We start from the raw sequence: 15,245 nt of genomic DNA on the forward strand, positions 1-15,245 counted from the left end.
GAACATTTCAATTATCTCGACTAAGACTAATGAGGGGTTAAGCTATCTTCTTGGGCACATTGTTAGTTCATCTTGGTGGTCGAGGCAGCCAATATAGTTAAAGTATGCTCCCCATAACCCTTTTTCAATATAAATCTACTTGGAAAATTTTCATAGAAGTAATTTTTTTCACATTTTTTACTATTTCAGTATTTTGTTTGAACAAAACCCTGATTGAGATTTTAAAGATCTTGAACTTTATCTTCTTACACTTTCTACAAATATGAACAAAATTTCCAAATGAATGGGTTATGATATTTCAAAAATGACTTTCCAGAAGAAAAAAAATGAGTTTTACAATGCCCAAGTTTTCTAAAAATTATTAAAAGAATTTTTAATTAATTAAATGGTTTTTATAAACGTATTTAAAGATTTTTCAATAATTATGAGTGTTTTTAATTAATAAAGAAAGGTTTGTAAAATTATTTTGTTACGGTAAGTATTTGAAAAAAAAATGCATTTTAATTTTAATTGAGTGTATTTTAGAAAATTTATGTTTTATAATGTGATTTTATTTTAATTATGTTTTATGTTTTAAAAAAAATAAGGGAAGGAGTAGTCTCTTTTTTTCTTCTTCTTCTTCTTCTTCTTCTTTTTCTTCTTCTTTTATAAAAGGGGATTAAGCCTAGTGAATTCATGCTTTTGGCATTTTACAATTATGCTTTTAGATATCATCCTGGATTTCGCATCCATTATCTAGTGCTTACCGGGATAAGGGAGAGTGAGGGTTTTCTCTTTTGGGTATAAATTAATTGTTAGTAAAGGGGTTAATCCAATCTTGTCTGCTTGTTTATCTAAGTCTTGGAGAAATTCATGATTTGACTCGGGAAAAGAAAATCATAGATCTATATGTTTCTTATTAGTATTAATTATGTGTAATAATTAAGTTGTATGTGTGATTAATTTCATGTTGAGTGTTTTAATCATGAATCTATAATATTTGTGGAGAACCTTGAGCTATAGAGTAAAGTGAAAATTGATGTTAATTGCATGAATACATGAAATTGATGTTGAATTTGAGTAACTAATGGTATAATAGAGTATTAAACTCAAATAGAATGTAATATCAATAAATGTAGTATAAGATTTTCCTACTATTTTGAGTTATGATTAATATTAGGCATTTGAATTGTTTATATTACAAGGAGTCAAGAACTCTGGAGTATTCCTTCAACTTAACATTATGTTGTGAATTTTGAACGATACTAAACTTGAAGATTATTGTGATTATTTACATTTAAGTACGTTAATATTGTTTTAGAGTAGTTGCAACATCTTAAAAATCTGTTTCTTGTCAACCTAGTCTTGAGTATTTTACTGTCCAAAAAATGAAGGTGTGTAACCAACCTCCAATCCAATTAAGTCATTTGTTTAACTAATATATGAAACAAATAATCAACCCCGTGACTTTCTTTGACTTAAGAGAGTTTTTTAGTTTTTTTTTTTTACTTTTTATTTAATTTAATTTTTATTTATCATAATTATTTATAAATTAAATTTTAATATTTTTAAAATATGAATAAATAAATAAATATTGTATTTATTTATTATAAACGTAAAATATAATTTGTATATTTAAATATAATATTTATTTACATATATAATTTATTATAAGTTTTAGTAACATATAATAAATATTTAGTATATATAATATATCTAAAATCATTTAATATATCAATTTACGTGGTTCCTAATAATATATTAGTTCAACCAATAATCCCCAAATTAGTATCTTAATGAAGTTGATTATTGATTTGCTTCGGATAACATTATACCTATCTATCCATTAATTTATTTGTTTTAAATTTTAAATTATTAAAATTATATAATAAAAACTTAAATATGTTTTAGATGTTCGACCTGGTTTATAATATATAATTTTAGAAGTAATTAATGAGTAACACAAAAATAGTAGGAATTAAAATAATAATTTATAATTTTAAAAGATAAAATATAAAGAAATTTTTAATAAGAAATAAAATGAAAACTTGCACGTTTTACATATACTGAATACATATTTAAGACTATAATAAATATAATTAATATGGGTCGTTTAATTCTTCATTAAATGCGGTTAGGTAGATCAAGTTTCATTAGCTTCATCGACTTTTGTAAAGCTCAGAAGTGCAAATATAGTTTATATAAATACCATTGCCAGATGTAATACCTGGGAGTCACATGTTTGTTTAAATATAAAAATTAATATTTGAAAAGTAATATTTTAATCCATAAATAAATACATACTTTTTTTTTTATTTTTATATTATCTTATATATTAAACACAGAGAACTATTTTATGTAAGAGTCATTTTAGGGGTCATTGTTTAAACGGTAGAGTTTGCATATTTTTTTTAAATTTTTTTTTAATTTAATTTTTTATTTATCATATTTATTTATAAATTAAATCAACTCGTAACTTTTTTATATTAAACGTGATCAATTATATTGTATGATAATATTTTTAAGAGTTATTCTACAACTAAAGCATTTTTAGTAATTTTTTTAATTTATTATCTAATTCAATTTTTTTATTTATCACATTTATTTATGAATTAAATTTTAATATTTTAAAATAAATTATTAATAATTAAAATAATCTTATTCTATAATATAAATCATCTATCTTAAATATAAAATATAATTTATATATTTAAAAATATGTATTTATACAAATTTTAAATATAGTTTATATATTCAAATTAATTCCTATATATTAAACGTGAATAACTATATTGTGTTTTTAGGGGTTATTCTTTGATAGGAACATTTTTAGAATTTTTTTAACCTTTTATCTAATTTATTTTTTATGTATTATATTTATTTATAAATTAAATTTTAATAATTTTTAATTACACTACATAAAGCTCCCTCGTGTGCGTGAAAGGGGGCACTAGGTCTACATGAAGCTTTCATTGGTTTGTGGAGCAACAGATTGATAACATCATCGTTGAGGTTGATCGTCAAAGAGTGAGGACCTTAGAGAGGGGAATGTTATATATCCTAGGGTAGGAGATTTTAAAATACTATGCTAAACTTTAATTTTTGTTTTGTAAAAGAGATATGTTAGAGATTTCACATTGATTAGAGATGAGATCATGATAGTGTGTATAAGTGGTGAGTTGTTCTCATCTTACAAGTTAGTTTTGTAGGATTGGGTTAGACCCATAAATTTTTTTCTAAGATGGTATCAAAGCTTATCCTGATGATTGTTATTGGGCTTATCAGGTTGCCCTTTATAAAGCATTATCGAATCATTTGTAAACGTTTAGTCCTACAACTAGTTATCAAATCATTTGCAGATGTTTAGTCCTACAACTATATGCTTGAGATGTCTAGTTCTTGGCATGAGGGGATGTGTTAGAGATCTCATATCGAATATTGATGAGTTCATAATAGCTTATATAAGTGAAAAGCAACTCCATGCTTTATTGAGATGTCTAGTCCTCGACATAAGGAGACGTGAAAAGCAATCTAGGGTTGAGTTTAGCCTATAAACTACTTTCTAATATGATATCAAAGCTTATACTAACAATTGTTAGTGGGTTTATTAGATCATCTGTTATTAGGTCATTATCGAATCTCTTTTAGATCTCAAATCTTGCAAACTTTAAGCTTTAGATGTCCAATCTTTGGCGTGAGAGATGTGCGTTAGAGATTTTACATTGACTAAAGGTGAAACCATAATAGTATATATAAATGGGAAACAATTTTCATCTTATAAACAAGTTTTTAAAGGTTGAGTTAGGCCCATGAATCACTTTCTAATATTTTTTATTTTAGTCTCCATTATTTTGGTCATTTACCGTCATGAATCACTTTAAGTTTTAAATGTTCAATCTTCAGCATATGAGAGATATGCATTAGAGATTTCACATTGACTAGAGATGAGATCATAATAGTATATATAAATGGGAAATAATTTTCATCTTACAAACAAGTTTTTAAAGGTTGAGTTAGACCCATGAATCACTTTCTAATATTTTTTTATGTTAATCTGCATTATTTTTGTCATTTACCATCATGTATTGTTGAACAAATATTTCAAGGAAATAAAATAAAGTGTCTTACTATATAAGATAAAATTAGTTGTTAGAGATAAAGTTGAAGTCTAAACTTTAATATTTTGACAATTTATTGTTCTCTTATTTTCACATATCAGCTTGCCAGGCCGGAAATTTGAGATCTAATTAGTCTCTTTAAAATCTAGCATTTCTCTCTCCCTCTCTTCTATTATATTTCTTGAGATTTGGTGAGATATTGTAAGTGTGAAAGGTAACCAAAAAGCTACATAGCTTCCCCTCTCCCTATATAAATCTCTGAGTGATAATGAGAATTTTGTAGAGCGAAGGATTACCAAAATACGCCCCGCACGCATTTGGGAAGATTCTCTTATAAAAGGTTTGTTTTGGAAGTTCTAAATTCTTCTCTCTTATTTATTGTTTTTATTATTTTGTTTATTTATTTATTTATTATTTTATTTATAATTCTTATATGTCAATAAATAATCATGTAGATAATAGGTATTTTTTGTAATGTAAATAATATTAAACAAAAAGAGATAAGATATTTAAAATATTATTTATTATTATGCTAATATCATTATAGGGTACTGATTTAGGACGGTGTAGGATGCCTAACACTTTTCCAACACGTAATTGACTTCCGAACCCAATTATAGTTATAAAGGCCTTTATTTTAATTTATCACCATCAAGTGTCATTTAAATACTTATATGATATATAAAAAAAATTTATAAAAATAATTGATTATTTTTGTATAATAATTCATTGTAACAATTAATAAATGTTGAAGTTTATAATAAATTATATAGTCAATGTGTATGAACATGTAATTAGGCAATTGACTTGAATAAAAGTAAAAAAAAAAATTAGAGAGATAATTTAATTATATAAAAATTTATTAAATTGTGTTAAGTGAATTTACATAAAAATTTATAACAAAGAAGAAAATTAATGAATTAGAAGTACAGTTGTCACAACAATATTATTACATCTAATATTGTGAAGTTGAAGTTTTGATCATCAATTAGTGTTTGTTTAAGTCTCATTCATCGTCCACTTGCGTGTGGTTAACAACATTCTTAAATAGCTGATGTTTTTGTGGCTGAGTTCTGGCAGTTAGTCCCTTTTAAAAAAAATAATAAATTCTTAAATGTCACAGTCCGTGGTGGAAGTTTCAATTGCCATAGGAACTTCTTTGAATAAAAATTAATGAGTTTTTTTATATTAAAATAAAGAATATTTTTAATAAAAAAATCTTTAAAATAATTTTAAATTTATATTCAAACAAATTCTTAGCACAGATACTATAGGAACTTCTTTTATTTAGGTTTAGGTTGTCTTAGTTGTCTCTTATATTCAAAGGGGGAAAAAATGTCCATATATACTAATAGGAGTATAATAATTTACTAGAAAGTGAAGATAAAAAAAGTTACTATTTTATATCTTCTTTATAATAAATATAAATATTTTAATAATAAATTTAGGAAAAAAATTATCCTGATATATATTTATATGAAATTATTTATTAATATATCTTTTATATATTTATTAATTAAAACAAAATATTATGAATGGTTTTAAATTTAACTTCATATTTATAAAACCATTTTTTTAATAACTATTGTTCTTGAAATATATTTTAAAGTAACTATTTTAAAAAACAAGCATAAGTAGAAGTATATATTTAAGGTTAAATTATATTTTTGATTCATTTATTTTTAGTATATAATTTATATTTACTGTTTTAAATGGTTCGATTTAGTTCTTTAATTTAAAAAAAAATGTTTAATACTGTATTTTTACCTAAATTGACACTAACAATATTAACAAAATTAGACAAAAAGATAACATTGAATATTTTTTAAAAATTTGATGACCAAGTTGAACATTTAAAATAGTGAAATCAAATTAAATAATAATTAACAAAATTATTTATGTCTATGTAAAATATTAAAATGAGTGTTTAAATGTTAGAAAAAAAAATATTCAATTTTGGCCCCTCTATTTTTAAAATGTTTAATTAGGTCTTATTATTTTTAAATAATTTAATTTAGTTATCTATTTTTTTTAAAATATTTAATATTACCTATTAATGTAATTTAGACCGAAAGATAACATTAAACATTTTTAAGAAAAATTTGATGACCAAATTAGATATAATTAATCTTATTACTTAATATTAAAATTAACATTTAATTACTAATATTGTATAATAAATAACGTTTTACCACTTGATATCAAAATTATTATTTTATATTATAATTAGTATTTTTGAACAATTAGTAACATGAAGTTGATTTAAGTGAAATTAGACTTGAATTTTTTGAAATAAAAATAAAAATAGTCCCAAATTCAAGTTTGTGGTAAAAGAATAATACAGCAATTATTATATATACCACTATTTTTTAATAGATATTTCTATCTTCTCAATTTTTTTTTTAAAATACACTAATATTTGGATAAATACTGTAAGGGTGTTATTTTTCATTTAAATGAAAAATATAACAAATGTAGATTTTTTAATAAAAATTTTAAATTGAGACAAAACAAGACTTCTTTTAAATTGAGTCATAAAATGATGAGAAATAAGAGTAACAAACTCAAGAGAGGAAGAGATGACAGTTTTTGTGCTAAAAGGGTTCTTCCTCCAACCAAAGATCCATTCTCATCTCATTCTACTAACAGAAACTTTAACTCAAATTCATCTTATATATATATATATATATATATATATATAATTGTTCTAATAAATCCAAATTGATTACAAGGTCTTGAAGATCTACAGTTGATTATAGACATCATGATATTAATTTTAGCTTTCATCTTTCCCTTTTCTTAATATGTGTTATAAAAAAATTATTACTTAAAAATTAACTTTCAAGCATTTTCTGTATTATATATCTGAGAAACAAATTTAACTAAATAGAGCAAGTTAATTGGCACTATTATTTAGATACTAAAGTTTTACCAAATAAGAAAATAGAATGAGAACAATAATACAATATTATATGTAAACAATAATGCAGTATTATTAGCAAAGAAAAATAATGGAGAAGACATGAGCATAGATGAAAAAAAAAGAGAAGAGATAAAAGACTCACTTAGAAAAGTCACTTTAAACAATCTTCCAAAATTTGATGAGTTTGAATGAAATTGTTTTATGAATTTGGTATTTATAGATACTACTAAAAAGTCCTTCAAAATCTCTCTAATACAACAATTCTTTAAAATTCTTATATTTTTTTAATACCAATAAATTATTTTTAAGTTATAAAAAGTCTCAAATGAATACCAATGAATTTTAATGGACTCTTTAAAAAATCATAAAAATCTAGATTAAATACCACTAAATTATGTTTATGTAGTATAAAATCCTGATTAAATATTAACAGACTTTTTTACTTAAAAAAGATATTTTAAAATCCTATAAAATTCTAAACCAATATACCCCGTCTTTGTACAATATGTTATTTTTGTCATATTTTTTTAATCACAAAAGCCAATTTTTATTAACGTGACACTTACGCTAATTGATGGATAACACAATACTAATATGTTATGTAAAAATAAGATTAAAAACTTATTAAAACAAAAAAAATATGAGAACTAAACCCTTCTCCATTCGGTTCATTGCGTATAATAATATTACATGTGACAAATTTCTAGTATTAATCCAACGATACAGTAGTGATACTTTTTTTTTAGGGAGATACAGTAGTGATACTTAACCATTACATAAGTAGATTTTCTTAATATATAAGTGAAAGAAAAATGTTAGTAACACATTTTAACACATTCTTTTAAACATACTTTATTTAATTAGTTAAAATTTATTAAAATATAAATTTTGTAGATCTCACATTTTATTTAATGATTATCTTTCCTAATTTTATAGTCAATAAATAAAAATGTGTTTAGAAAAATGTGTTTGCAAATGTGTTGTGAACACTTTTCATAAGTAAAAATTATATATATACTTAAAAAATTCAAAATCTTATATGCATTTATTACAATTAAATAAAAATTTATATATTATGAATATTAATAATATTCTTGATAATATTATTAGTATGTTAACATATTATTTTTAAAATATTTTAAAATTATATAATTTTTTGATCTATTTTAGATATATAAATTATAAATTTTATTTATGTATTTAAGAATATATCTATATATATTATTACTAAATAAATAAATTTTAAATATATGATTAGTATTGAAAAATATTAACAAGCTAATAAAATTATCAATATTATTATAAAGCAGATTTATTTAAATTTTATTTATTTATATTAAGCCTATTCGTACAAATTTTGTTTGATATATAGCTTAATGTTTTTGTGTAAAATTTGCTATAAGCAATTAGTTATAACAAACAAAATTTGGACGAAAATGCGTAAAAAAGATTAAAATATTCAACAATTTTTGATAAAATTTTAAAAATAATTATATTGTTATCAAAATCATAGCACAATTTAAAGAAAACAATTCATAAAAGAAATTAATCTGCATATGAAAATTTTAAAAGAAAAATATATTAAAGAAATAACAATTTTAAATTATAGTGTATAAATTTTATATGCATAATGAGAATATAAAAATCACAAAAAAAAAAAAATTAAAAAAATATTATAAAATTTTGATCAATTAAAGAAATTATTCATGTATGAAATTATTATTACTGTTCAAATTTTGTTTTAAATAATGATATTTTAAAAATAAAAAACGTGTAATATTAACATAAATTTTCTAAATAAAAATAAAAATAATAACTATAATATTAAATTCAATGATCGAAGATTAATTTATATTAAAGTATTATTATATATTTGTTTAATGACATAAAATTACTAATAATTGGTTATAAAATTTAAAAAATAATTTAAAATATTGTAAAAATATAACTAAAAAAATAAAAATATATCTTAATATTTAAGTTTTTTTTTTTTTTGGAGAAACATAAAGCCATAAATGAATTTTTATCATAAAAATGAAAGTTTTTACCATGTCATCCCATCACTTGAAAGCTCCACCAAGCCAATGAGCGTTTATCATCACTAATTGTTGTGTGTAAAATACATTTAAGACAAGCATATCTCATCCCAATAATAATAATGGATAGAGTCCATATATAGAATCTAAAGTCCTAACTTCAAGCAATTATCAACTTATTAAATTTTAACAACTTGAATAAGTAAAGATTGATTAATAGAATTTAATGATTAAGGACAAAAGTAGAAAGATTATTATTGAAAATCTAGAGATAAAAAATCCTTGGATTGTAACTTTATTACCAATCTCTCAAAAATAAAAATTCATGAATTACAATCATTGATGCCAATTGTATTTTTGAAATTGTTAACAACCCTATGATTCCAGAAAGTTAACAGTCTTAGATTTTAAGAAAAATCAAAATTGATTGTGAGTGATATATTTTAAAAAATAAAGTATTCCTAGTAGAAATGAATTAATAATTTAATTCAATTGAAAATTATGAAAATAACTTGATTATGTCAATTTTACAATAATTCTATTACTTTAAGATTCTGTTAATCAAAAGAATTTGATCATGCAACTTTTAATTAATTAGATTAAGAATTGGAAGCAATAAAATATATATCACAACAATTTAAACAAGAAGATATTCATGAATTTATCATTGAGAGTTCTCAAGAAACAATTACATCACAACCTTAGAATGAAAGAACTAGTCATACATGGTACTAGAACCCATTAAACAGAGAGAAGAATAAACCATAATTGGAAGAATCCTTTACCGAGGTTTTGGCCGTTAACATCTTATAAAGCCTCAATAACAAATATAAAAGAGAAAAACTAACTACAAAAAAAATTTAATAGAAAACAGGATGCCTCTGGTGTTTCTAAAAATCCCTATTTATATACAACAAAATTTAGGACAAACACAAAAGTTTAGTCATGCATGTGAGTAAGCACTAGCATACACACTTCATTCAAAGGAGGGTGTGCTTGGGACATAAAGGAATATGACTGTACATATTGTTGAAAACGACCATGCTTATCATGCATGGTCGTACATGTGGGTTATGTTTCACTTGAAGCACAACCATGCAATAGGGAAGCACAACCATGCATACCTCCAAACTTCAATTTTTTTTAGCATTTTCTCTTTTAATCATACAAATTTTATTCTCTCTGCAATTTTTCTGTTTGTTGCACACTTAATGAAGAAATAAAGTATTACCAAAGTATTATCAATAAACATATATATTATTCTTTTAAAATACAATTTTGTCTATTTTTAATATACTATATAAGCTAAATTACACGTTAATTCTCTTATAATCTTTTATCTACAATTTTGATTTTCTTTTTTTTAATTACAAATTTTTTCCCTCTAATTTCAAAATTGTACAATTTTAGTTCCTTTTACCAACTTTTCATTAAAAAACTATCAATTTTTATTAATATGATGCTTGATGTCTATTTCTTTATCTACAATAATAATACTTCTTTACACCAATAAATTTTCTCAATACATAAATAAAATTAATATATATATATATATATATATATATTAAAGGAAACCAAAATTATGCATATATTTATTAGGGTTAAATAAAAAATTATTACCTGCAATAATAATAATAATAATAATAATAAGTAATGATTACACTAATGAATTTATTATTATTATTATCATATATGCAACAAAGTCTAAAATTCCACACATATATTTATCACGATTAAATAAAAAAAATTACATACATTGCTAGTATTAATAATATATTAGTAATAAATTAATATTGATAATATTACTAATATATTAATATATTTTTATTTTATATTTTTTTAAAATTATATAATTATTGAGCTATTTAAAATATATGTTATAAATTTCATTCATGTATCAAAAAATATATATTTGTTATCACTAAATAAATAAAATTAAATATAATATTAGTATTACTAATAATATTATCATAAATAATTTATTGATAATATTATTAAGCCTATTTATTTAAATTTTATTTAATTATTAAAATATAAAATTAAAAGTGGTTATTATTTAATATATTTTTATGCAAAATAATATAAATTTAATAATATTAAAATAAATAATAAAGCTTAAGTGATATATTTTAAAACGAAAAAATTGAATTTAAAAGAAAATAAAAAATAAAGGAGATTATATGTCTTCATTTATTGTAAAAAAATATTATTAAATAATAAATTATATAAGTAATTGACAAAAAAAATCTTATTTTTATTAAATAAAATTATTGTTTATTAATTTTAAATCATATTAACATTAAATGAAAAAATCAAAAGAAATTCACACATATAAAAATGTTATATATAATATAAATTCAAGAGTAGCTTGATTGTTTAAATAATGAAGTTTGTTGAAAGTGTCAATTTCTACCTTTGATTATGTTTTTCTTATTTTAAAATAAATTTTATATTTACTTTTGTGTCATGTCATTATTTTACATTATTATCAATGTGTCAAATTATTTGACTATATAAAATGTTATATCACTATAAAAGTGTGATGTCATATCTTTATTGACTAACTATCAACTAATACTCAATTGACATAAAGAACTAAAATTGATTAAAAGTGTAATTTTAATTCATTATGAACCATATTATCACTTTTTCTTTTTTCTTTCATTTTTCCTCTATCTCCCTCCTCCCTCTGCCTCACCCCTTGGCCAAAATAGGGTGGTGTGGGATGTACATATTTTCTTTGGTCTATAAATAATCTGCTTGGATCATGTTACAATGTATCTCGTCAAGCAAAACAAAGCCTTCAACTGTCGTGTCTTTTTGGCTCAGTGTTTGCAGTACGCAATTCCATTTTCCTCCATACTCTCGTTGTATTCATCATCATCATATCCTCTGCTTAGCTTCTCTGGCATAGTCTTTTATTCTCTTCCCTCACTTATTATTCCCTTTTCATTGCTTTGCATGCTAAATTCTCTTCATAGTCATATTCATATATAGCCTTTTCTTTCTCCTCATTCTTTTTGTTTGCTCTCATCTTTATATCATAGTCTTGTTCGTATGTTTCGTACTTTTTTCATCACGTTTCTATTGTTTCTTTGATTGAAAGGGTACCGCGCGGTTATGCTCTTGCTTTTGGAATTTGTTTGTTTGGCTTAATTATAGTAGTGAGTTGTTGAATGCCTAGATGACTACCAGTATCCATTGCGTTTGTATTGTTGACGCAATCATGAAAATGTTGACTCAACTTTATTTGATTATTGATGAGTTAGAAAATAGATGGTGACATAGTATTGTTAGTTAACACAATACCTAAACCTTAAAAAAAAAATGGTTGTCATATGTTGAAGATCCAACCCTCCAACTAAGATAGTGCAACAAGTGGTTACGAAATGAATATTACGATGAGGAGAAGACTCATAAAAGGTTTTCACACGGGATAACATTTCATATGAAAAAAAAGTAATGAATTTTAAGACCACGTCAACAATACATAAACAATGTTCAATACAAAATAAAGGCAGAGACTAATTTGGAAAAAAAAGTATGCTTGTATAATTCTAAAACGTACTATTTCTAAGAATATGAACTAAAAGGAAAAATTTGTACAAGTATAAGAATTAAAAAATAATTAAATCTATTTTATTTAAATTAATATACTTTTAGCAATCATAAAATGAATAAATTTGATTTTAGTCTATGTAATTTTTTTTCAATTTCTCTAAAACTTGAAATTACTATCTTTAATTTTTAATATTATGTGATTATGTTAATTACTTGTGTAATTTTTAGAAGGTTAAGTGGCAATTTCATGCTCACTCATAATTGTATGTATTACTATGTCAAGAGAATTCTAAAACAAAATTATAGATCTCTAAAACATATATCTTATTAAAATGAATATTATACACTAAATATAACTATTTTACATTTTTAAGAAATTAAACAAAAATACATTGATAAAATTTTTACAAGATCCACGCTAGAACTTGTTCATTTCATCATAATTAAAAATATATTTAAGCATGTAATTTTCAATGAATAAATAACTAGTTAGACACTGATAAAGATTTTATTGATAGATCAAGATGCTTTTTGTATCTCGAGGTTTGTTTTTTCCTCTGGCAATACTTGTGTTGATACTAGGCACACCCTACTCATGTGTCTTCGGGAAGACTAAAAATAATGTGAAATCAGCTGTCTTGTCCCCCAAGTTTGAACTTGGACCGGGATCCGTTGCCAATAAATATTACTATGATATCGATTTTCCTAGAGGTCATATTGCACTGAAAAGTTTCGATCTTGAAGTAGTTGATGAGGTAGGGAACCCTGTTCCTCTCCATGAAACTTATCTCCACCACTGGGCTGTTGTAAAATACTATCAACCTAAATATTTGATGACACACATGAGGTATGATGGCCATAAGATTCATCACCACTCTGATTATATAACGGTGAGGAACAATGGTATATGCCAGAGAGATATTCTGGGACAATACTTTGGTCTTGGATCTGAACACGAGGAACAACTACGAAAGTTCCAAATCCTTTTGGGATAGTTGTAGGTAATCCTGAAGAAATTCCAGAGGGGTATGAGGAGAAGTGAATGGTCAATGTCCATGCCATTGACACACGTGGTGTAGTGGATAAGATAAGTTGCACTGAGTGCGTGTGTGACTTTTATAATGTTACAAAGGATGAATATGGGGAGCCTCTAAGGTCAGACTATAAGGGAGGTTTGTTATGTTGCTATGATCAAACTCAATGCAGGTTGAGGGAAGGCTTTGAGGGCCCAAAGAGGAGCTTCTACCTAAGATACACAGTAAAGTGGGTTGATTGGGACAGGTTTATAGTGCCTGTTAAGATTTATATATTTGATGTCACTGATACTTTTAAATTATCAGATGATGATTCTAGAGGAATGATCCCTCAGCATGATTGCCAAGTAAGTGAATTCATAAAGAAACATATACCGGTCCAAAATTCTTTGTTGAGTACGTATAAGTGATTAACAATAATTAGTTCCTTGTTACAGATTGAGTATGAGGTTAAATCTTGCAGCACTGGCCAAAACGATGGTAATGGCTGTGTTGATGTGAAGAGGACAATCATCCCAATGCAAAAGGGTGGTTATGTCATTTATGGTGTTGCTCATATGCATGCAGGTGCTGCTGGATCCACTCTATATGGACAGGTCATGTTCTAAATTATTACATCCATATATTCTTAAATATTTTGGTGTAACATTTTCAATCTTTTGTAGTGTGTAACTTGATTTCTGAAATGTTTTGCATGACATTGTGATCAGAATGGAAGGGTTATATGTTCTTCAACACCAAGTTATGGAAAGGGAAAGGAAGCAGGAAATGAGGAAGGCTACGTTGTAGGAATGTCCACATGTTATCCTCGACCAGGTTCTGTCAAAATAATTGATGGTGAAACTTTAACTCTAGAGACTAACTACAGTAGCAACCGAGGCCACACAGGAGCAATGGGACTTTTCCACCTATTTGTGGCAGAACAGCTTCCATACCAGCACCTCAAGCATTTCGCTCGTTCTTCTTCATTCTTTTTTTGAATATAAATAATATGGGCTAAAATGTATTTTTTATCTTTTATTTTAAGATAAAAGTTTCTTTTGGTTTTTTATTTTTAATAAAAGATTTATTTTGATCTTTTAATTTTTATATTAATATTTTTTTTTTTTTTTACAAATTTAGGACATGAAACTTTTTTTAGATTTATCTATATGAAAATTATAGAACCTGATTTGAAATATTTAAAAATTAAAATTTCAAAACTGAATCTTTTAAAAAAATAAAGAATTATAATAAACTTTTAAAAGGAGATAAAAGATTAAAAAAAAAATAATCAATAATATTTGATTTATAGGTAACTAGTGTCTTACTAATATAAGTGGTGTATCATATGTTCTCAGGTTTGAGGAATATGTATATGGTAATTGGATTATTAGTCATTTGTGTTGGTGATATAGTTTGTACTGATTGTCTTAAACTAGCTAGTTTTTCTTATATGGCTATGTGATATGTTTGTTGTAAATAAAATGGTATTCGCCTAGGAGATTGGTTGGCCATGAATCTTACTGAAATACGATTGTTTGTTTTAGACTTTTAGTTAGCTTCTCAATAAAATTTAGTGAAAAGTTTCTTCGAAATGTCCCCTTATCTCTCT

The 15,245-nt window shown here is 24.1% G+C and overlaps 1 pseudogene across 1 annotated transcript; it reads left to right on the forward strand.

Annotated features, from left to right (window-relative positions):
• Window positions 1-11,567: 11,567 nt before the first annotated feature.
• On the forward strand, window positions 11,568-14,729 carry LOC109813247 (uncharacterized; annotated as a pseudogene). The gene is made up of 3 exons (XR_014431764.1): window positions 11,568-13,998; window positions 14,089-14,247; window positions 14,362-14,729. The product of XR_014431764.1 is annotated as an uncharacterized LOC109813247 (transcript).
• The last annotated feature ends 516 nt before the right edge of the window (window positions 14,730-15,245 follow it).

This window comes from Cajanus cajan, chromosome 2 (assembly GCF_000230855.2).
Source record: "Cajanus cajan strain Asha chromosome 2, NIPB_CcT2T_4, whole genome shotgun sequence".
NCBI classification, from domain to species: domain Eukaryota; kingdom Viridiplantae; phylum Streptophyta; class Magnoliopsida; order Fabales; family Fabaceae; genus Cajanus; species Cajanus cajan.